General features: G+C 42.6%; 1 long non-coding RNA gene across 5 annotated transcripts in view; it reads left to right on the top strand.

The window, feature by feature from the left end:
* Positions 1–21,424, top strand: part of LOC103058761 (uncharacterized) — a 145,137-nt gene that overhangs the window by 32,361 nt on the left and 91,352 nt on the right. Inside the window, exon 3 of one of the 5 annotated variants that reach the window (XR_015797471.1) lies at positions 945–1,732. The exons of the other annotated variants lie outside the window; for them this stretch is intronic. This is a non-coding gene — a long non-coding RNA (uncharacterized LOC103058761). Of the gene's footprint in view, positions 1–944; positions 1,733–21,424 lie in introns of those variants that run through there. 5 annotated transcript variants of the gene reach the window in all.

The following is a 21,424-nucleotide window of genomic DNA, read 5'->3' as shown; positions in this document are numbered from 1 at the left end:
GGAAGACATCCAAAGTGAATCATGTGCCACCAGGTTGTTTTCAACTCCCAGCGACCACAGAGAGAGATCTTCTCCATGACAGTCAGCCCCTAACTTGGTCTTTCAGGTCTTCAAAGTTAATTATGAGAAGGTAATTTATACCTATGGATGATGATCGGTGATGACTTTTCTGGATGATGGATGGACGGACAAATAATGTAGTTTGAAAAATTCAGCTAGCTTGAGGCGAATGCTCTGAAAATACATTTTCATTTGAACGAATCGGTGGTGAAACCACTAGAAAGGCGGTTTGAATTCACACAAAAAAGGTGGGAGGAGGGCTATCTTCTACATTTTAACGTAACCGTAAAAGCGATGTGACCATATACAAATTTCACATTCTGAAATTCCTTGTTTGCCACAGATTTGTCTCTCAGTGTGTCAGATGTTATTTGTGTGTCCAACAGGAGTCAGGATAGCCTTCCTCGAGCCTAAAATAGACATGTAATTAAAGCAACTTCCCGAAAATTCAGGCGAGGAAATTCAGAAGGATCCAGTCTAGAAACCTGTTGCTTCAAGCTATTGTTTCCATGGAGACAAATGATTTCCAGCAATAGACATGATGCAATCATAATCTGCAAATAAGAGCGAGCTGCATTTTTTAGCCTCGGGTTTTAAAAAGTGAGGAAGCTGGCCCTGCAGAATTCGAACAGCCATTTGATATTTGCAAATGGTACCAATGGTATCAACACCGTTTATCTCATTGCTATTCGTCTTCTGGGTTTATATACAGAATCTAGACTTTTATATAGGATCACGGGACGCCCGTGGAGTGGGGGGCTGAAAGGCTGAGAGGGTGGCTGCGTCAGATCCCCAGTCGAGGCTGCCATCTTGACTTTTTGGACCTGCCCTGCCCACAGATGCCCAGGCATTGTCCTCCCTCCATTCTGCTTCTGTTTTCTCAGTTACCCGCTTCAAAGAGGCTTCCTTCTCACATATAACAGTTCCAGTTAATGCTCTTTGGGGCTGGAAGCTGGAAACCAAGCAGGAAGAACCAGCGATTTTCACACCGGGACCCTGCGGATCAGGATCAGAGCAAATACTTTCTTTACTCAGTCTGGACTCAGGGAGGAGCAATGAGATGGCCAAGCTTTCGGATTACACCAGGGCAGCTTTAAGCTGTGTGGACTTCAACTCCCAGAATTCCCTGTGGATTTCAACTCCCAGAATTCTCCAGCCAGCAACATGGTGTAGCGTAAAGCAAATGTGTGTGAGTGTGGAATTGCACGCTAGGATGAGAACCAAAATCAAAGCAGCCAAGGTATATTCATATAAATCTTGAGTGAGTCTTGCATGCAGATCGGGTCACCCAGCTCAGCAAGACTCTTTTATTTATGTATCTATTAATTTTGCAGTTTTTGTAGCCCATACCAGGGAGTACCGGTGGCAAAAACGAGATAAATTCAATAAAAAGAACCCCATGATGAACACCACAAAACAATCAGCTCCGTTTAAAAGTTGGCCAGAATAAATTCGGCCTATAAACCTATAATTTATTAACTATATGAAAAGTTGAGAGGGAGGGGGTGGCCCTCTCTTCTGGGGGGAGAAAACCCATAGCAGGGGGGCCCCCACAGAAGAGCTGCTGCTGCTCCATGCTCCTCTGTGGAGGAGGTGACTCTCGTCTTGAGATGTTCTTGCTGGCCTGGCAGGGCCCTGATGTCACCGGATGCTCCACCATGAAAGATGCTGTAGGTCAGTGTTGTCCAAACTTGGGCACTTTAAGATGAGTGGACTTCAACTCCCAGAATTCCCCAGCTGGCTGGGGAATTCTGGGAGTTGAAGTCCACTCATCTTAAAGTGGCCAAGTTTGGACAACACTGCTGTAGGTCATCACCAGCACTTTGAAGTGGGTCCATCCGGGTACCAGCAGAGTGATTTCAGGATTGGGGCCACCTTGCAAGGGTGGGGTTGACCCACCCGCTGTCTCCCCACAGCATTCTGGACCAGTTGCAGGTTCTGGGCTGTCTCCAAAGGCTGCCCCGTGAGGAACGCCTTACAGTAATCCAACCTAGAAAAGGAGCAACCATGGACGGTCAGCAATATTAGCAGAAAGGTGGAATCTGACACTTTTTAGCCTAGAGCGAAAGAATGGGGAGGAGCACGATATACACGTTCCCATCTCCCAGAACGTTAGAACTTGTGGTCATCCATCAAACGTCGGTGCAGAGAGACTCAGGAAGGGCTTCCTTATAAAAATACAGTCGAACGGTAGTGTTTGCTGCCATGAAAGGTAAGGGTGGCCACCAACATAGCTGATTTTAGAAGGAGACTAGCTAGACAAGTCCATGAAGGAGCAGGGAGTCTCCCTTCATCACCAGCTGATGGGGACCAGGATCTGGCCTGCCACTGCTCCTCCACTCAGCAGGGCTTGTCTTCAGGGCTGTGGCCCAAGATCCAGAGGATTACCGGAAAATATTAGCCACAACTGCTGAACGGAAGGGCCGTGGATCTGTGGCTGCTGGACACGTGTCACCAAGCACCAGGCAACTCTTAGATGGCAGCAGAGAGTCTTCGGAGCCCCTTTACTGCCATCTAGAGGTCTCCTGTGTTTTTGCAGCCTAGATATTGCCCGAGGGGGTAGGCAAATGCCACCCCGTTGACCCAGTTTGACATCCAGAAGGAATGGGAATTCCTGAGCCCAAGAGCCACTGGTAGCTTCCAGACTGGCAGTACAGTCTCCTTTTGATTTTGTGCAAAGGAATAACAACAACAATAACAACAATAATGATAACAATAACAACAACAACAATAATAATAATAGCAGCAGCAGCAAAATGTGCACGTAAGCCTTTGTTTAGAGCAGTGTTTCTCAACCTTGGCAACTTTAAGACGGGTGGACTTCAACTCCCAGAATTCCCCAGCCAGCAAAGCTGGCTGGGGAATTCTGGGAGTTGAAGTCCACCCGTCTTAAAGTTGCCAAGGTTGAGAAACACTGGTTTAAAGTAACAGCCTCGAAAGACAACTGCCCCAGAATTCTCTCCAATGACATCAGCAACAGATTAATTTGCTTTTTTTTTTAAGCTCCCACCCTCACAAAACGCCCACCCTAAGCTTGTGTTGCAGATTCCTGGGGGAGGGGGGGCAGGTGGTCCAGCGAGTCAGAAGGCAGCCACGCCCGGGCAATCCAACCCCACCGCCTTCCTCGCGCGCATCGTGCCTGTAAACAAGGGAGGAGCTTTGATTGCACGGGCACAGCCGCCATTTTGACTCTTTTGACCTGCCCTGCAGACAGCCCGTGGGAAGCGGAATCTCGGTGGACACGGAGCCCTTTGCCACCGCGGCGAAGCCTGGGTGTTTTAGGGCCGTGCGAGCGAAAGCCAGCAGACGTCGGTGGCTCCCGTCCAACAGATGGGGAGTGAGAGAGTTTTCGGGGGGGGTCAGTGGGGGGGCCTCCTTTTTCCTCCCCCCCCCGATTTCGCCGTTCCAGCACTTAAGGGATGGGTCAACGCCGGTGTGCAGAGACCGCACGCCCGTCTCCCCTTCCCGCCCCGTCGGCGGGCACCTGGGCAGCGCGTGCGTCGGGGCCCCGCCGCCCGTGGGAATGCGGGCTGAGCGGAGGGGCTCGTCGCTTTCCCCGAGCAGGCGCCCGTGCTCCTCCGGCTGGACCGTTTCCACGACGTCCGGGTTTTCTCCCCCCGGGCGGGAGGGGCAGCCAGAGAGCGGGGACGAGGGCCTTTTGTCACCGCGCCCGACGCCCCCGTCGGGGGAGGCGCCCCTCGCGCTGCCCAGCGCCGCGTGACCGTCTGCGGAGGGGAGGGGGGCTCCTTGCCCTGGCCTGACACCGGCCTGGCGGGGGCGGGCTTGGCGGCCCGCCAGGCCCCCGCCCCGCGATAAGAGCCGCGCAGAAGGCGCCCCCGGCAAGATGGCCGTTGTTTAGTCTGGGCTGCGCAGCCTTCGCTCGGCGGGGCCGGGCGCCGGGTCAGGGGGCGCCGTGCCAGCCCGCAGCTGCCGCCGCCGCCGTCGGGGAACGGCCGGCTCGGGGCCGCCGGGGCGCGGGAGGGGCCGCGCGGGCAGGAGTCCCGGCCCGCTCTTCCGGGGGGGCTCTCCCCTCGGGCTCGCGGGGGCTCGCGGAGAACAAAGGGGCCGTCACGTCCAGACTGCCGCTGCTGCGGAGCGCCGCCGAACGCCTCCGCGGACCGCAGCGGCAGGGGAGCGCCGCTCCTGTTGCGGGGCGCCTCGCGAGCCGGCCCCGGGGAGGGAGGCTTCTCCGGGCGGGGCGCCCCTCCTGCCGGGCGCGGCGGCGGCGGCGGCGGCGGCGGCGGCTGCCGCGAGGTCCGGCCACCGCTGGGCTCCTGCCTGGGCGCCGGGGGCAGCCTCGCCAGCTGCCCGTCGGTGGGAGAGAGGACCGCCAGCTGTTCCCGCTGCCTGCCGGGTCGAAGTTGGCGAAGAGGCCGGATGGCGCCCGGGCTAAAAGGGAAAGAAGGGGGCAGGGAGGCCTGGCGCCTGGGTGATGCCCACAACCCAGCTCGGGGCTTCAGTGTCCTGGCCCACCGCAGACCCCCTGGAAGGGCCCATCTCCAGGGGTGCCCTCCTTGGTTTTTTACACAGCCCCCCCCCCCCCCCCGGGAGCATCCTTTCCTCCAGTAGAAATAGCATAAATGTGAACTGGCCGTGGCGTGCTAGCCATCCTCATGCCATCTTCTGCAACCAAGAGTCTGCCATTAAGAGGAGGGGGAGATTCCCAGGGCGATCCAAAATTGCGATGCTGAATGCATGGACCTTGCCACCCCCCTCCCTTTTATCCCACCTTGGCCTCCAGGGCAGGCCGCCCCCCTCCCACATTCGTCTGGTTGCAAAACGCAGCGGTAGCTGAAGCCTGTGACCAGGTTGGAGGTCCTCAGAGGAAAGGGGGGGGGGTCTCCAGAAGACGTTGACCCTGAAAAACATCCCACGGATTTGGGTGGAGCGGGCAGCCGGATGCGCGTGCCAAGGATGACTCTCTGGAGAGCCTGGTCTTCTGGGCCAGGAAACTCCAGAGACCTCCTTCATAAACGGAGAGTAGATTAATGGATTTCCATCCAATGACGCATTTCGTAGGCCTCAGTCAAGTTCACCTGAAATCCAGCCTTTGCACTTTGACTCCTGGATGGTGCCCACAAAATCCTACCTCCTGATACGTATTTCAAGAAGGCAACTTTGTTTTCTTTCCCTTTCAAACTACGGAAAGATTAAAGGGATATACTTTGCATTTGAGTCGGTCCCAAAAAGAAAGCATATCCTAACCAAGGCAATTCCATTTGCTAGCGAATGCCTGTTTGGAAAAATTAGTCTCTTATTTCAGAATGAAAACAGCTACGCTTTTTATTTTGAGAAATGCCTTCTCACAAGTGGATAATAACAGAAGAAATCTATACTAAATTATACTTGCCTTATGTGTGTGCAAGACAGAGTAATGACATTGTTTTGAGAAACGACCCCCGTTGCAAATGGAGTGAGGATATTTGGAGAGGAAAAATGTAGCAGCTTTATCAGCTTTTTTTTTTCTTTTTTCATCTCCCTAAACAGTGCAACCACAGGAATGCCACGTTATAAGTGTCCATTTTATAAAGGGAAGAAAAAAAAAATACTGTAAATTCTTGTTCGAGTTATTTGGGAATTAATTTTATTTATTCTCTTCCATCGACCTGCAAATAACAGCATCTGATATGACTGTTTAGCTTTCAACCACCAAGGAGAACATCTCCACATTTCGAATCTCCACCGAAAGGCAGTCTAAATAATTTAATGGGTTCATTAAATCCCACTCATTTCACGAACCTTTGTGCACATGTGCGAAAACTTTAAAACGCGCGTGCACGTAGCTTTGCAAACTTTTTTCTCACCTGTCGCTCTTTTCAGATGGGGGAGCAAAGCTACCATTGTCCTTTAGGCAAAATAATTTCCAGCTCTTTTGCTAATACCTGGTTCAAACCCGCAACTGAACTCGACATTTGTATGTCTGCAGGAATATCTGGAATTTTGAATAGGCACTGAAGTATTTTCCTTCTTTTTTGACCTCACCTTTCCCTAAAATATTTCTACCACCTCATTTTCTTCTGCTTTCAGTCAAAGAGCACATCGTGGGTCGAGCAGAATCCTTGTGATCTTAATCACAGTCTTTGTGACCTCTTCACGCGCATGAACTAGTTTTTCTGGAGTTGCTCCTGGGGAAAAGGCGTAATATAAAAACTGCTGACTTTGGAGAAGAGCTAATTATGGTCTGACTGACTGATGAGCCTCCTTACATGCAGTAGTCTTGTAAAAATCACTGAGATTTCTTGGGAGAAATTGATCAAATAACTAGGTAAAGAGCAAACAGACAGTCACATTTGATCCTGGATTAGCTGGGCTGAATAATTGATGAGGTAACTTCAGTTAATTCATTGCAGAACTTGGTTGGGCCAGTCTGGAGGAGGCAGATCCCTATAAACTGCAGCATTTTAAGCTTTTGCCTTTTAGAATTAAAATGTAAGCAATCATTATTGGTGGGGAAAGAACCCCTATTGTTTGCAAGGATCAACCAGAACAAATGCTTTTGAGTTCCTTCTTCACTGGTTTTGTACGATGTAGGCCAACCCTTAAAAAAAAAAATTCTCTGTGTTGTTTTAGAATAAAATATAATGGAATCCTGCTGCTTTTATCACGGGGAAGTGAAGTAATTCCATTTTCCTATTGATTACGTATCTCCATCATCGAGAAACTTTGAGGTTGTACTTCCAGTGGTTTGGACTGACTCTTAAAATATATAAAGGATTTTATTATATCTTCCTGCCACCCGCAAATTGCTGTTAAAACTGAAAACCTTTTTAAAAAGCAAGGGAAACAAAAATTTACAGCATTGCCTGTTATGTAAACTATCATTTCCTACTGTGAATGCTACAGCAGTTTTTGTGCAAAAAGCTGAAATTTATGGAAATCCATTAAAGCTACAGCATGATTGATCCTTGCATCCTACCCGTTTTAATAAGAGCTGGGCCTTGCGCTGCAGCGAAACTGGGCACCCAGTGGAGGAGGTGACCAAACTCTTAAACCTAAATTTCCTGATTTCTTTTTTCATCTTGCTATATTTTAGGGCAACCAATGCTAAAAGGCATTTTAAAATGGACAGAGGGGAGCAGGCGAGCAGTTTTTATAAAATGCTCTTCCTTTTTTTTCTTTTTTTTACATTCACTAATCATTTTTGCGTGCAGTCCCTAGGAAGGTTGTGAAGCTGGCAACCTTTTTGGTATTTAAAAGAATACATAAACCGACTGCCTCTCTAATTAATGGACCTATGAAGAAATTATCACTGTCTGTGCATTTGGCTTTTTTTCAGGAAAAAAATTAAATAACACACAGAAAAGCCTTATAATTAAAATTGTTTGGAATATCAGTGATAATGAAGTCAACTCATTTAGAATTCAGATTTTCATAATGCATTTAAATTTTATTCATATTCTTATTGTTTCATCAGCTGAAGTGCTTTTTTTCAGAGACCTCCCTCACAAAAAACCCACATCACAGTCTGAGCAGTTTTTCTAAAGATAAACCAGCAATTACTTCCACGTATTAATAAAACTGTAATGATCAAGTAATATTTGCATCATTAAATACTCATGTTTTTAAAAAGAATAATTCTGCTTTGTTAAATTCCAGGACACCTAGATTTGTTTTATTATGTTGTAGGAGGCTGAATATGCAATAATGATAGATACTGAATTATCTTTTTGTTAAAATTATAATTTGACGCTGAAGGTAAATTACAGTTTGACACCAAAATAATATCTGAATTTTAAAAACCTGTAATTGCCATGACTTCCATCAATATTTGCAGTTAGTTCTGTGGCATATTTCCTCGGAAAAGAGGGGTGATGGACTAGGCTGATAAACTATAATATGAATTCTGCAGTAAAATTGTAATTTGATGTTTTATTATTTTAGATGTCTAAATTAGCCCTGGATCTGAGTGAGCTTTAGTTACCCAAACATCACACATGGAATTTGTGCACACAAGCTGAGAAGGAGAGAAACCTGCTGAATGTGGCAGATTAACTTGCAATGAACATGGCTAAAACAGAATTCAAATACAGATACATTGAATGCCTATCGACTGGAACAAGATCTCAGATTTCATTTGATTGATTGATTGATTTACAACATTTATTAGTCACCCATCTTACTTTTCCAAGCGACTCTGGGCGGCGTGCAACAGGGATTAAAAAAGCCACCAATCAATACATTAAAAAGTATAAAAATATTTAAAAATCTATAAGCAACCTTGTTAATGGCTGAACATGGATTTAATACAATGCGGATCGCGTTGATCGGTTCTTCTCCCCTTGTTTATCTATTTCTAGTCATTGTGCAAGGATCAAACGGTGGTGGACGAGGGCAGAAGGAAGGTTAATCAGCTGATATTTCCATACGATGACACACACGGTTACCTATTTCTGGGTGAGCAATGCCTTGTTATCCAGGCCCAATTAATATTTAATTAATAAAGGACACCCTGGCTGTGAAAGGGGAGCTTTTAATGGCTGGAGCCTTGCTCTGATTCAACGCAGCCCCTTCCCTCCCACACTTTCTCTCCCATTCAGTTTTTGGGGATGCAACGCTGGGCCAAAGGAGCAGAACTGGAGAAAGTGCAGCTTCCAAACTATTATTCATTCCTTGAACTGAGTTGCGTCTGGCCGAGCCACGTTTTCAAAACTTTTTCTAAAATAGCAGGCGATTCCTGCTAGTCCTTCGTGTTGAAAATGGTCAGGCTGGTATCACTGTTCTCCAAAATCCTTATAACTGCTGGGCTGGGGGAAGAAAGGTCTGGATACCAGGCGGGAAATATTTCTCACTGCGGGATGTTACTCGAAGGCGTTTGGGGTTCCTGAAAAGTTTAACGCTGGTCATAATGAGAGAAGGTCTTTTTTCGTGTTCTGGGGGAATTAATGCTCAGAGTCAGAAAGAAGCAGCGAGGTAGCAGATCAGAACCAAAGGACAGATGGAAGCTGGGCCTCCCCCCAAAAAAGGGACGAGGAGGAGGCGTAGAGCTGATTGAATATTGACTGTCGATAGGATCCGCTTTTGAAACACAACCCGGGTTGGAATTCTTCAGGTATGGCTTCCTCACTGCTTAAAATAAATACCACGTTGCAGAAATTCTTGGCTTCTGGGAATTTAGGCTGACGCTGGTTTTGCACAGTCTCCGGGAGGGTCCTCGTAGTGAATTTGCCCCTGTATGTTCAGCCTTTTCAGGAGATCGTTTTCGGCAGAATCGGTTTTTATTTATTTGATTTTGATTGGTTTAAAAGCTGGGGTGAAACATTTCCTGTCGTTTGTTTTAATGCAACGGGGACTATCTGCTGTTAAATGCACACTGGAACCCACTTTTACACAAAAGCGCCATTCCTAATTTTTAAGAAAACAAACAGCCAATTGGATTTGGCAACACGCTCCTTCTAAAGACGTCTGTTCCTGGGCAGTGTAAAAGGACAAGTTACAAAAACGCAAATGGTTTGGGGAACGAAGCTAGTTTTGAGTTGTAGAATGCTCTGTCCACTTCTGGGTCACTACAGGCAGACGTGGGTCGTAAGCAGGGGCATCTGGGGGTGGGGGGGAGGAGGGTGTCAAAAGAAGTGAAGATGGTGGTTGTGACCGTGTGACCAAAGCCTCACCTCTTTTTCACACCCATTACACGTGCAACGCGTGTAAAAAATGGAACGAAGCTTCAGCCATGGTCACAGCTGCCATCTTGAGTCTTCTGACTCCCGCTTCCCCCCCCCCACAACATTCATAGGTTGTAGGATCCAGCAGGATACACACATAATAAATAAATACTGTGATTGTAGTTTTGACATCTGTACAAAAAGAATATCTAATTTAGATTGTACATCTAATAGTCTGTGCTGAGGTGGTGAAGCCATTTGATCCAAGGAACTTGTTAACTGAGGTTTGCTTTTTGTAAATTTGCAGGAGGAAAAGCTTAACGTCCATTATAAAGCTGACCATTGCATTTGGATATCCTCTTTCTGGCCATTTCGTGGCATGATGTGGGTCAGGTTGACTTTTTCATGCTTGAAAATCTTGGCCAGAACCAGACTAATTGCCTGTCCGGTGGGTTTTCTAACTGGTCTTCCACACGGCTTGACCAAGATGGTGGTCATTGCAATGAGCTTGTAGCCTCTGTTCTGTAACAACCACAACTATGGTTCCCACAGCTTTGCTAGTAGCTAATATTGAAGAGCAGAACCAAGATCAGGCCTATTCAGTTGTATTAGTCTCAAAACATGAGCCCAGCAACCGGAATGTTTCTTTAGGAGCCCCAGTCGAGAAAAAACTCTCTATGGTGAAACACGATGCAAGCATTTCAGCAGGATCAGCAAAGCACCTTCTCCCCTTCCTATAGCCCGTTGTCCTATAGGGCTGAAATGCTTGCACTGTGTTTCACCATAGAGAGTTTTTTCTCGACTGGGGCTCCTAAAGAACCCTAGCAAAATCTGGTTTTTGTTTTTTTAAGATTTTGGTTTGGGGATGAAAGACTAATGCAGGTTAACCAAAGAGTGAAGATTCCTGTTATCAATTTCAGATAGGCCCAAAATGAACCCAGAAATAGCTTCTTAGCAGCCCTCCAGACCATTATCTGTCACTGAAGATGTGACTTCTTTATGGAGCACTTGTGTTGACACCAAAATTAATCACCCATACTAGGGTGCTTCTTCTCAACTTCTCCTCCTTGAGGACCATAGCCATTACGTGTGTGTGTGTATGTTGGAAACTGTCCTAGATTAAAAACAGCAACCAAAAACTTGATGGTTGATACAGAAATATTTTAAACATATAAATAAATGCAAACAAAATTCTACTCATCATGGATACTCACCACCACATTCATGATTTATTCAAAGCAGTCTCAGTACGATACCAGAGAAGAGAAGGAACAGGGTTTTCCCCTCAATCAACTATAGTTTATAGCTTTCTTTAATTCAGAAAGAATTCAAAAAGTTTCCTTAAAGGGCCGATTCAGAATCTGCCCACTCTTCTGCATTCACTACAGTAAGTAACTTCTCCTTTGAGTTGGTCCCAGTTCCTGGGACCAACAGGACTATCTAGTTTTCTTGCCATCACTATGAAAGTTCTTCCAGTTCCCAGTCTAGCCTAGTGTCCCTGATAGTTCCCCATTCAAGGATTAACCAGATCCAACCCTGTTTAATTTCCCAGCTCAGGCAATGTTAGATAAATACTACCCTTTGCTTTGATGATGTGGAAAGTAAGGAAGATGACCTTGGCGGAAATACGCAGGGGGCTAAAACATTTTTTAAGTCCAGAGCAATGAGATAACATTCAGAAGCAGCTCAGGCGGAAACCTCCCTGATTCTCTACAGCAGCGTTTCCCAACCTCGGCAACTTTAAGATGTGTGGACTTCAACTCCCAGAATTCCCCAGCCAGCATTCCCTGGAGAAACACTGCTCTAGAGTATAGGAAGGAGGAGGAGGTCCGGCACAATCAGACTTGCAAGATTCTGCTATTGTAGCCAATCTCTAACAAATAGGAAATAAAAGATTCACCCCTGTATAAAAAAGTCTTTACATCACATCGTCTTGCACCCCTGGCCAGGAAAAAGATTCCAATAATAACACCCAAAATCGAAACTTATACAATTTAACCTTGGTCAAATAAGTCCACTCTGAACACCTTTTTTCTTCTTTTTAAGAGGCTTGATCTTCAGTCGCTTCTTCAAATAAAGTCCCACATAGTGATTTCTTATCATTTTCTCCCTGTCTGTTTTCAGAAGCGACTTCAGAGATTTAACACTTCCCTTCTGTGGATCCAAAGTAAAATAATTCTCCAACTCACTTTTCTGATTTGTAATCTGGATATCCCTTTTAATTGTTAAGACATCAGCTAGCAATGTTTGTATATCCATTACAACTTCTTTCTCTATGTCACTCTTGTAATCAAACATCTTTAAGTCCATTTTCAGATTCACAACATCTTTTTCCATATCTTCCATATCTCTTTTATAACCTGGCATTTCTTTAAAGTCCATTTTAAAACTCCTTATTCAAATCATCCTTAGCTTCTGTTTTATCCAGTGGAGTCTTTTCTTCTTCTATAATCTCCGTTAGATCCAATTTTAAAAATAAGTCCTGAACACATTGTTCCAAAACAGATTTAAACCCTTCTATAGTAAGACAATGTTCCTCCATTATGTCAGGATGTATCTTTTCCTTTAATTGCTCCCTGGTTCCCTCTAGTTAACCTTCAAGGCCCAGTCTTATCCTTTGTTTATTTTCAGAGCCAAAACTTTCCCACGCTAGGGTTTTTTTTACAGTTAAGTCCAAAATCACCTGCTGTATTTTTATAAAATTTAAAAGTCATTAAAAAAAAATTTTTTTTTTCAAATCCATCTGGCCCCTTAACTGTCCCCAGTCAGCATTCTTAACTCTCTTTCACTGTTTCCAAAAGTTAAGATTTTTCTTCTTAATCTTTACACTTACTTAAATCTTCCTTCATCCAAGATAGAAGGAAATTCTCCCCGTGTACAGCAACTTGCCTTTCAGAGGTTTTTAATGTCCAAGTAAATCAGTAATAAGTAATTTCCGATGGCAATTAAAAGAGGAACGGAAAGCAAGTCTGGTGTCCTTTTGAAGGCTCCGAGCAGCGGCTTGGGCTCGATGTTTCCCGTGACTCCAAGAGCGCTCAACCCACTGGAGATCACTAATTTGCAGTCTCTTCACAGGGAGCCTCTGTAAGGAGTACTTGTGGGTGATCCAGTCATCTCCTTTGTCCAGAGATGGTTCCGAAGAGCCGGATCTTTCATCGGCTCCTCTTATCCGCTGCGGTCATCAGCTCCGTGAAAATGGAGCTGTCCCCAATCCGCTATTACTCCCCCGGAAGTCCCCTTTATTGAAACTGTTGTGTAAAACCTCATATCTATAAACACACAGAGACACAGAGGAGAAGCCCTTCTATACAGTATATCCAATTTTTGTTATGGTTGTGGTGTTGCTTTCTTCTTCTTCTTCCTCTTCTTCTTCTTCCTCTTCTTCTTCTTCCTCTTCTTCTTCTTCTTCTTCTTCTTCTTCTTCTTCTTCTTCTTCTTCTTCTTCTTCTTCTTCTTCTTCTTCTTCTTCTTTTTTCTTTTCTCTTTTTGTTATTGTTTTCTTCTCTCTTTGTTACCTTTCATTAAATATAGCAGAATGGAATAAATACCTGAGATCTATTGAGGGAACGGATGGGAGGAAAATTCCTGAGTTTTGAGCTGACTGATATGACTGATTAAATTTATATCTGATTTTTCCTTCAAAATCATGAGTGTAGTACTCTCTCTTCCTATTTCCCTGCATGAAACAACAGCCCTGTGAGGTAGACCACACAGGGACAGGAGCGACAGCCCCCTAGGGAGATTCTGTGGCCAAGGAGAGACTAGAACTAGGGTCTCCTTGGCATCAGGCATCATAAAAGGAAACCTACAAACAACTTTATCTCGGCAAATACTGTTCACCTATCAGCGTATTGAATTACTTTACTTTTTTTAAAAAAATTAAACCTGATTATCCTTTTTATTTAATACTTAAAATCTGTTTTAAAATGTAAGGGCGAGCTGAGAATGTTCAGGGGGGAAAATCAGCGTAAACGTTTTGCAGATGGCCTTATTTTGTTTCGAACAGTTAAGAAAAAGATCTAAAACGTATTTTTCTTCTGCATGGGAAGTAGGCAGAATGAAAGGCGAGCACGTCCAGCTACTTCTTCCGTTTGGACGCAACGCCTGTGCCCGAAGTTAAAGGGAAAAAAGTCCAGTGGTTGTTCCTGGCTAAGGAGAACGACTCTTGTCTGATCGCTCTCCCCGGGGGGATACGAGCAGCCTTTTAATGCTCTTTAGTTAATGTATTGGTGATCTTTACTTAGGCAAAATAAACAGTGTTGATCTTTACAAAGAGGGGGTCATGCTCCGTGCATTGCCCTCTGACCCCGGGGTTACGGCCTTTGTTCCCTTCTCAATGGGAATTGCCCGCTGAGGGCCATCGCAAAATGGAGAACTAATTTGAGCCACGTGCAGGCATGAAAGGGGAAACTATCAGAATAACTTCATGGCAGCCTCTTCGGGGCTAACCTGGGCATGCACCAAAATGAAAGGCACGGCACGGTTCACGTTCCCTGCAAACGTTGCGCCTTTGCTCCGTTTCATAGTTACGGCCAGATCGAGGAGGCTAAAGCTCACGAATGATCTATTGAATCAAGGGAGGTTTTATACAAACGGGGCTTACTAAGTCCATGGGGCGTTGTCCTTTTTAATGAAATGCAGTCTCAAATTTCTGCAGAGCATTATTATTATTATCATCATTTTAAATAATCACCTTGAATTTCAGTTTACCACACCCAACCATCCAGCGTAAACCCTTTCCTAGAAATCGTATTATTGAAAGAGAATTGGGATTAGGGTTTCCAAAAACCGACATGCCACGTGTCTTTGCTCCTGCGCAGCCCAGAAGTGCTAGGAAGAAGCATGCCTAGAAGCAACGGGAGAACATCTTCCTTCGAAGCCATGAGAATTTCCCGGTGCTCTTCTGCTTATAGCCCAGGCTGACTTTCAGGGTATTTAAGAAGATCCACATTTTAACGCCAGTAAGGGTTTGTCTAGCAAACAGCTTGCCATCGTCAGATTTTCACAGGCTTCCAATTTGTAACAACAGCAGCAACAAAAATGAGGATGTTGAATTGCAGGAGTTTTATGCTCGGAATTATAAAAGTTACTGAGCTGTTGCTCTTTGCATTGTGTTAATTTTCTCCGAAGAATAACAGGCAGCTAAGAAGTTGGGGATTGATTTATGCCAAAACAGTCTTATGCCCTGTGCCAATACTGTAGGAAGAGTGTGCTGCATGTAGAACACACAACTCTTTTCTCTTTTTAACTTTTGTTTCACGGTATAACAGATCATAAATAAATGAAAAAGCAATTTTACCCTGATAGGGAAAATAAAGATTCCAAGGAGAACTTTTTGAAGAAACTTTTTGAAGCATTATTAGAAGAGGTATGCTATAAAATACAATCTTGTTCAAGCTTGAAGAAAATACTAGTCAGAAAAAAAAACTTAGTAAGAATGATGTAATTTAAAAACAGCCAAACTCTATTCCTTACTTTTGCCCAAATTAATACGAATGAATGTTTAAGTAGTTGATTTAAAATCAATAAAAACGCTGAAGCTGTTGATTTTAAAAAAGCAAAATGAGTTTTTAAATGGCTACCTTTTATAAGAGAGTTATAGTTTGTTCTCACAAAACAAGAAATATTGACAATCATTGCCTTATATATATGTTTTATACACACACACACACAATTTGTATTTCTGAGGCAACAGACTGTTCTGCAAGTTTTTAAAATAACTAAACTGAAGTGCTACTAACTAAATGGGTAAGTAAGTAGTACTAGAACTTTCATTTTCTACTCTGGAGAAGTTTGTTTCATAAAAAACAAACCATATTTTGCTTTGGGTATAATGGGCTAAATGTTTTTGTTTGATGTCTTTGGAAAACCACGAGGGAGTTAATAAGAAATACAATGTTTAAGTTCAGAAGTGGCAAAAAATACAAAAGTGGTCGTGCCCTGGGATGTGCTGTCATCCGTTATAAACCTCCTTGATTTTAGCAATATTTACAATGGTCCAGCAACATCTGGAAAGCCTGCAAAAATCTTTTACTTTTTAAAAAATATATATAATTTTAAAAAATCTTTTACTTTTGTAGCGTGAGGGTCTCTTGGCCAAAAAGAAGATGAAGACCTTCATCGTTTTTAGTGCATTCTGAGAGACCGGACAAGCTCAATCAAATTCTTCTAAAATTTTGAAAAGTGCATTTCGTTCCTAACCGGGGCTTTGCAGTTCAATCGCTGTGCAGTCACTCAAAAGGCTCCCAGAAAATCCCAGCCAGTTTTATATCAATATAGCCATCGTTTGGACTATCTTTCTAAAAGAAAAAAAAGCAGAATTACAATTGCTCATAAACAAGCATTGGAAAACCATACATATTTATTGGGGTTGGGGTCATGATCCCAGAATGCAATGGCATTTGTAGGCAGGGGTGTCCACGCGGGAGGTCAAAACAGTCAAGATGGCAGCTGCAATAGCATGATGAAAGCCCTGCCCCCTTTTGGGGGGGGGCTTCACTTGTGTGATTGTGGCCACCATATTTTTTTAAACCTGCGTCCTGCAGATCTCCCTCTTTGTAAGAAAAGGGAAGGGAACTGGCTAACTTTCAAATCTGAATTGGTGTAGGGTTTTTGAGCTTTCAACCAAGTTGTTCTTCTTGCTTTTTACCCAAGTAAGTTTTAAAAAATGTTCAAGAATGTACAGCCAGAATGTAGAAGAAACCTAGTTCCATATTAAGATTTGAAGAGTGCCGAATTTCGCAGATGTTGGTGAAGGCACTCTCAAACTACGCACCTTCAAATTCTGATCTTGTAAGAAAAACACAATACAGTGCAGCTTTTGTTCAGAGATAGCATGAAATTCCTGCCTCGAATTAATATTCCCATGTCAGTTCACAGCACCACCCGAGTTTCTCTAGTTAAATTTCCTGCTTGCAGTTGTAAAATCCTGCCTTAAGTCCTTTTTTAATTTTTACCAAAGCAAATGAACCTGATTTCAACTTGCATAGCAATCTTTGGATTATTTATTTTTGCACTACCAATTGCACAAACACAAGTATTGCAATTGTGTTTGGAGCGCTCTTAAAGAAACAAGAAAGTGGTACATAGTTCTATAAAAATAATTCTGTAATGAGTCTGAAGTTTTGGGTTAGACTCTTGAAATCAATAAGTATTAATCAGATTTAAGAAATGGCTATGTAAATGGGTAAATCTTGTCAGTGGACAGGATCTTCTTTGAGGCTGACCTCAAAGAAACAAATCAGTCAGGCCTGATTAATCCTTGGATGGGAGACCACAAGGAAATGCCAGCGCTGTAGACGGGAAATGTGGTGGCACACTGCTTTCATAGAATTGCCGGGAGTTGAGCTCACCTCAAGGGAATTCTAATTTTTTCAGGGATGCCTTAAATACAGACAAAAGATTTTGTCTTTTAATCGAGTGTGGAATAATAAGGGTAAGAATAGCAGCCACTACTTCTCTTTCCCTGGCAGATATGCACTTTCGTGGCCACTTCATGTGGCCTTAAACATTTATGCCGGGACCCATGTATTGCTTTTAACATCACCATAACAATAAGCACAAATGAATAAGGATATAACGTGGTCGTGGAGAAAATCTGTGTGATCACTGAGGTGTTGACACTGTCTTGATGGCACCTAATCGATCGATCTCACGTGGACTGATTCCACCTACCTTCTAAATTCTCCCTCAAGAACATGTCTGGAAAATAAATGCATTTGCTTTGTTTAAGACCCCACTGTCCTATATTGAATCAAAAGGCTGTGCCTTTGAATCCCAATGTTGCAGTTTATTAAATAAATTACATCGATTTGCCTGCCCAGGAGAATCGGCAAGCGGGGAGGCGGCGATGCGTTCAAAGCCCCGCCCCTCTTGCAAGCACACAAAAAGGGGCGGGGCTTCCACTGCAGTGATGCACCTGCCATCTTGCAGATTTTGACACACACATACGCCCCCTGCTCCTGTCCATGAGCCCCCTCCCAGTTTTAACAAAACAGCATCACTCAGCCATGTAACGTCCGGAAAAATTAAGGCCACTCCCTTGACTGAATTAAATGGGTCCCATATATCACTGGGGCTAGAACCAGAGTGGGCTACGTGTCCAGATTGCACAGAAGCTGTGCTATCCGTACCAAAAAAGCAGAAATGAATTTACGGTCTCATAAAATTCAGAACAGACATGAATTTACAGTTCCATCGAATTCAGAAAGACTTATTGCTGAGTGGACAAGTTCATAATTGCCCTAAAAAGACCAGCTTTGTCCAAATCGCAGTGACGACGGCCAATAATGTTAATTTAAGGAGGAAATAATGGATGGTGGACCTCAACATCTAGGCATCAGGTGTCCCGGACGCAGACTTCAGTAGCAATATTTTCTACCCCTTGCGAGTTTTCACAATGTTCGACCCCTTTACTGCATTCGAGCCACGATTGGAGCCAGCACTCCAAGAAATCCTGAGAAATTGCATTTGATCATCCTTTTGACTTTTTATTAATTTAATGCATTTAAAATGGTTTCAAAAAGAGGACACAAACTTGTTAAGTTTATTCAAATTTAAATTAGTGAGCTGAAATTATCACACACGCCCAAAATATTCTTAATGATTCCCTTTATTTCCTTCCACTTCTTCCTTGTTACAGGTAGCACATTAATCTAAATTAAGGATCTTTTTTACATGCTGCTTTCCAATGTTTTCCTATACTGCACAGCCATTAACAGACTTCAGTAATCATCCAGAATTTGAACCATTATACAACCCTTAAAATGGTATAATCAGAGATTAGAATTAGAGGGGTGTGGCAGAACAGCTCCAGTAACAAAATCGCATTTGTTACAGATTCTGCCTTTATGCTTTTCCTTAAAAAATAGGACAAGTATTTTTAGAAATCTTTACTTGTAGGTAGTACCACTGAAATGAATGAGGCTTACTCAAAAGGAAAAAAAAAATCACATTTACTGACACAAAATATGGTCTTTTATACAATGTTCTATAATACAGTACTGTTGGACTTAAATCTTTATTAACTGTTCCATTAAGAAATAAAGAGAGCTTGGAATTTTGTACTTCACATAATTCATATTACTTAAGTTTTTAAACACATTATGCTTGACTTTTCAATAAAAGTATGAGATAGATCCAAAATGGAATTTTCCACTAAAAACAGAAGAGGAAATATCTTTTAATAATCTTCAACTACTGGGTGTGTGGTTTTCCTAAACAAAACTGTTTTTCAGTTATAGTTTACCAATTATAGTACAATGCCTGTTTTTTTTTATGTGTACAAGGTAACCATGAACACAAAATACATCAATACTTCTTCCCCATTATGCCTTCATTTTTACAGCTAGCTTTAGGTAAAATAACATTTGCAGAAAGATGAAATGGAATTTGGCCAAAAATGTGCAGTTCTGACCCAGTTTCTAATTTTGCCAGACATCTGCAGTTAAAAGGTGAAGGTTATCAGCATAACTATAGAAAAAGATTTAATTCAGAAAGACGGCTCAATCTATAGGTATATTTTATATTTCCTTCTTGTTTCTCTTCACAAAATTCTCATTTCTAACCTACTTTTTTCTAGAAATTAAAACATTGGCAAAAATACTTGCCGAATATTTCATTGTCCCCAAGTAATGTACAGATAGTAAAAGCTTTACAGAAAAAAATATAATTCCTTTTGAACAACTGTGAGAAATTGGGGGTCCATATTTTTTTAGGAAAGAAATGCATACATCTTTTTTCCACTAAAAAGCGAGTCAGCTAAAAGCTCCCTGTTTAAAGGGCACCCATGTAAATAAATGTGTATTCAGTATCTTGTTGCTTAATTGATTGGAAATGCATTTTAAAATATTGCACAATGCCATGGGGCCTTCTTAGCAGGACAATCACATCCTTTCAGATTTAGTTGTGTCTTGGTGCCACTGCTCCCTCTTTAAAAATAATATACTAACAGGGGAACTTAGTAATAGCAGAAAATTCCATGGCTCAGAATTATAGCAAATATGCGACACCCCACGGATTTTATATATCATAAATTCATGGAAAGAAGAGAGCTGGAGAGAAAGTGTGTGAAAGTTTAAGCGTGTCCACCTCAATTCTGTGCCACCCCAAACAGGTCTTCAGATCACAATAAATATTAGGGGGAACCAGCAAAGGTGAAACTTCACTACATTAGACTCCTCATTCTGTGTTTCGCTTCTTGGAGTTTGCTATTAATATTAATCGTTGACATGGAAGCAATGACAAAATATGGACACTGTCCATTGCAAACCGTTTTAAGCCGTTTGTTAAAAACGAGCCAGTGTCTTCTTGCAGGAGGAATTAATAGTGGTGCAAGAAAGCCAACGTGTCCCACACATTAAACTTCCTTTACGGGGTTCCCAGTCCGTTGCCAAATTTCTTATGAAACACAAACGTTAAAACATTTGGGGTCACAGTTTTTCCATGTAACCACTTCTGTACTTTACTGGCAGCTGCATGGAAAATGGTGACCTTGCTGTATTTCCTATAAATACTGTATTTCCTATATGTACTTTTTCTGAAATGTTTTATTATACTGTGAGGATCAATTCAAAAAGCAGGGGAAAGGGCGGGCCGGGGGGGCAGAAAAGAGAGACAGACTGACTTATACACTGGATATGCATTGATGTATATTTTACAGTATTTGGAACAGCAACTTCAGCCTTGTATGCCATTTAAAACCCAAAACATCAAAATGCTACACTTAATTTTTTTGCCATTTTAAAGGTTATACTGGAATCAGCATTTAGTCTACACATATGAGACTAAATTAGGACAATTATGGGATACCAATATATAAATTTACATAGGAAGACTGAGAAAGTGCCTTGGATTATTTCAAAATAAACCTCTTAATGAAAATAGAGGAAATGGAGAGTTTAAAAAAAGCATAACGCCATTTTTAAAAATTCACTGCTAAATGGTGAGTTCATTTTTTAAAAAATGCTCATAGCATACAACATTTCTTCAAAAATAGTGCGATGATTATTCTCATTTTCCACAATAATGTAATGTTTGGATGCTATAATTCCAAGAGATAAAAACTGGAGAATAGTTTGGAATAGATGCCTATTTTGTAGTTATAATTCTTACTGGAAAAAAAAAAAAGAAATATTCCTCTAATCCTACCTTCCTAAATCATAGGATTAATTTAAGGTTTTAGAAGAAGTGAAAGAGTGCAATTAATATTTTTATTTTGCTGTCCTGCTATGAGGTTTTATATTTAATGTCACACTGAATTGATTAAAATTAACTAGTGGATAACAGATGTTCATAAATTAAGTTCCAAATATTAGCTATTTAATGGTATTGGAATAGGTAACCTTTGCAGGTCCGTAAGGTTTAAAAACAAGTGACATAATGAAGTATTAACTTTTCATCATTTGCAAAAATTAAATCAGTATTTCAGAACAATTCCACTAACATTGTGGACTTGAACTTGTCCTTGGAGATTGTTGTGTAAGCTAATGCTACAAATCTACAAGAAAGCAGCCGAAATAATCATGCAGACCATGTACTGGATAATCCAGTATGTTCATAATTATTTCAGCATTTAGGAAAATGTGATAGAACCCGTGTTTAAATGGCCTTCCATGTTCATACCTCTTCTAAAGAAAGACACTGAAAACACTTGTGGACGGTCTCCATCTTGAAAGGAGGAATTAAAAAGAAGAAAAGCAAGCGTACTTAAAAAGTAGAGAGACAAAGGAAGCTTAATGGAAAGGCGAAGTGCAAAGCTCGACTTT

This window comes from Python bivittatus, unplaced genomic scaffold, assembly GCF_059951505.1.
Source record: "Python bivittatus isolate LINGU-HERP-01145 unplaced genomic scaffold, Pbiv_v1 ctg000010_np1212, whole genome shotgun sequence".
Lineage (NCBI taxonomy): Eukaryota > Metazoa > Chordata > Lepidosauria > Squamata > Pythonidae > Python > Python bivittatus.
This window is presented reverse-complemented; position numbering and strand designations above follow the sequence as displayed.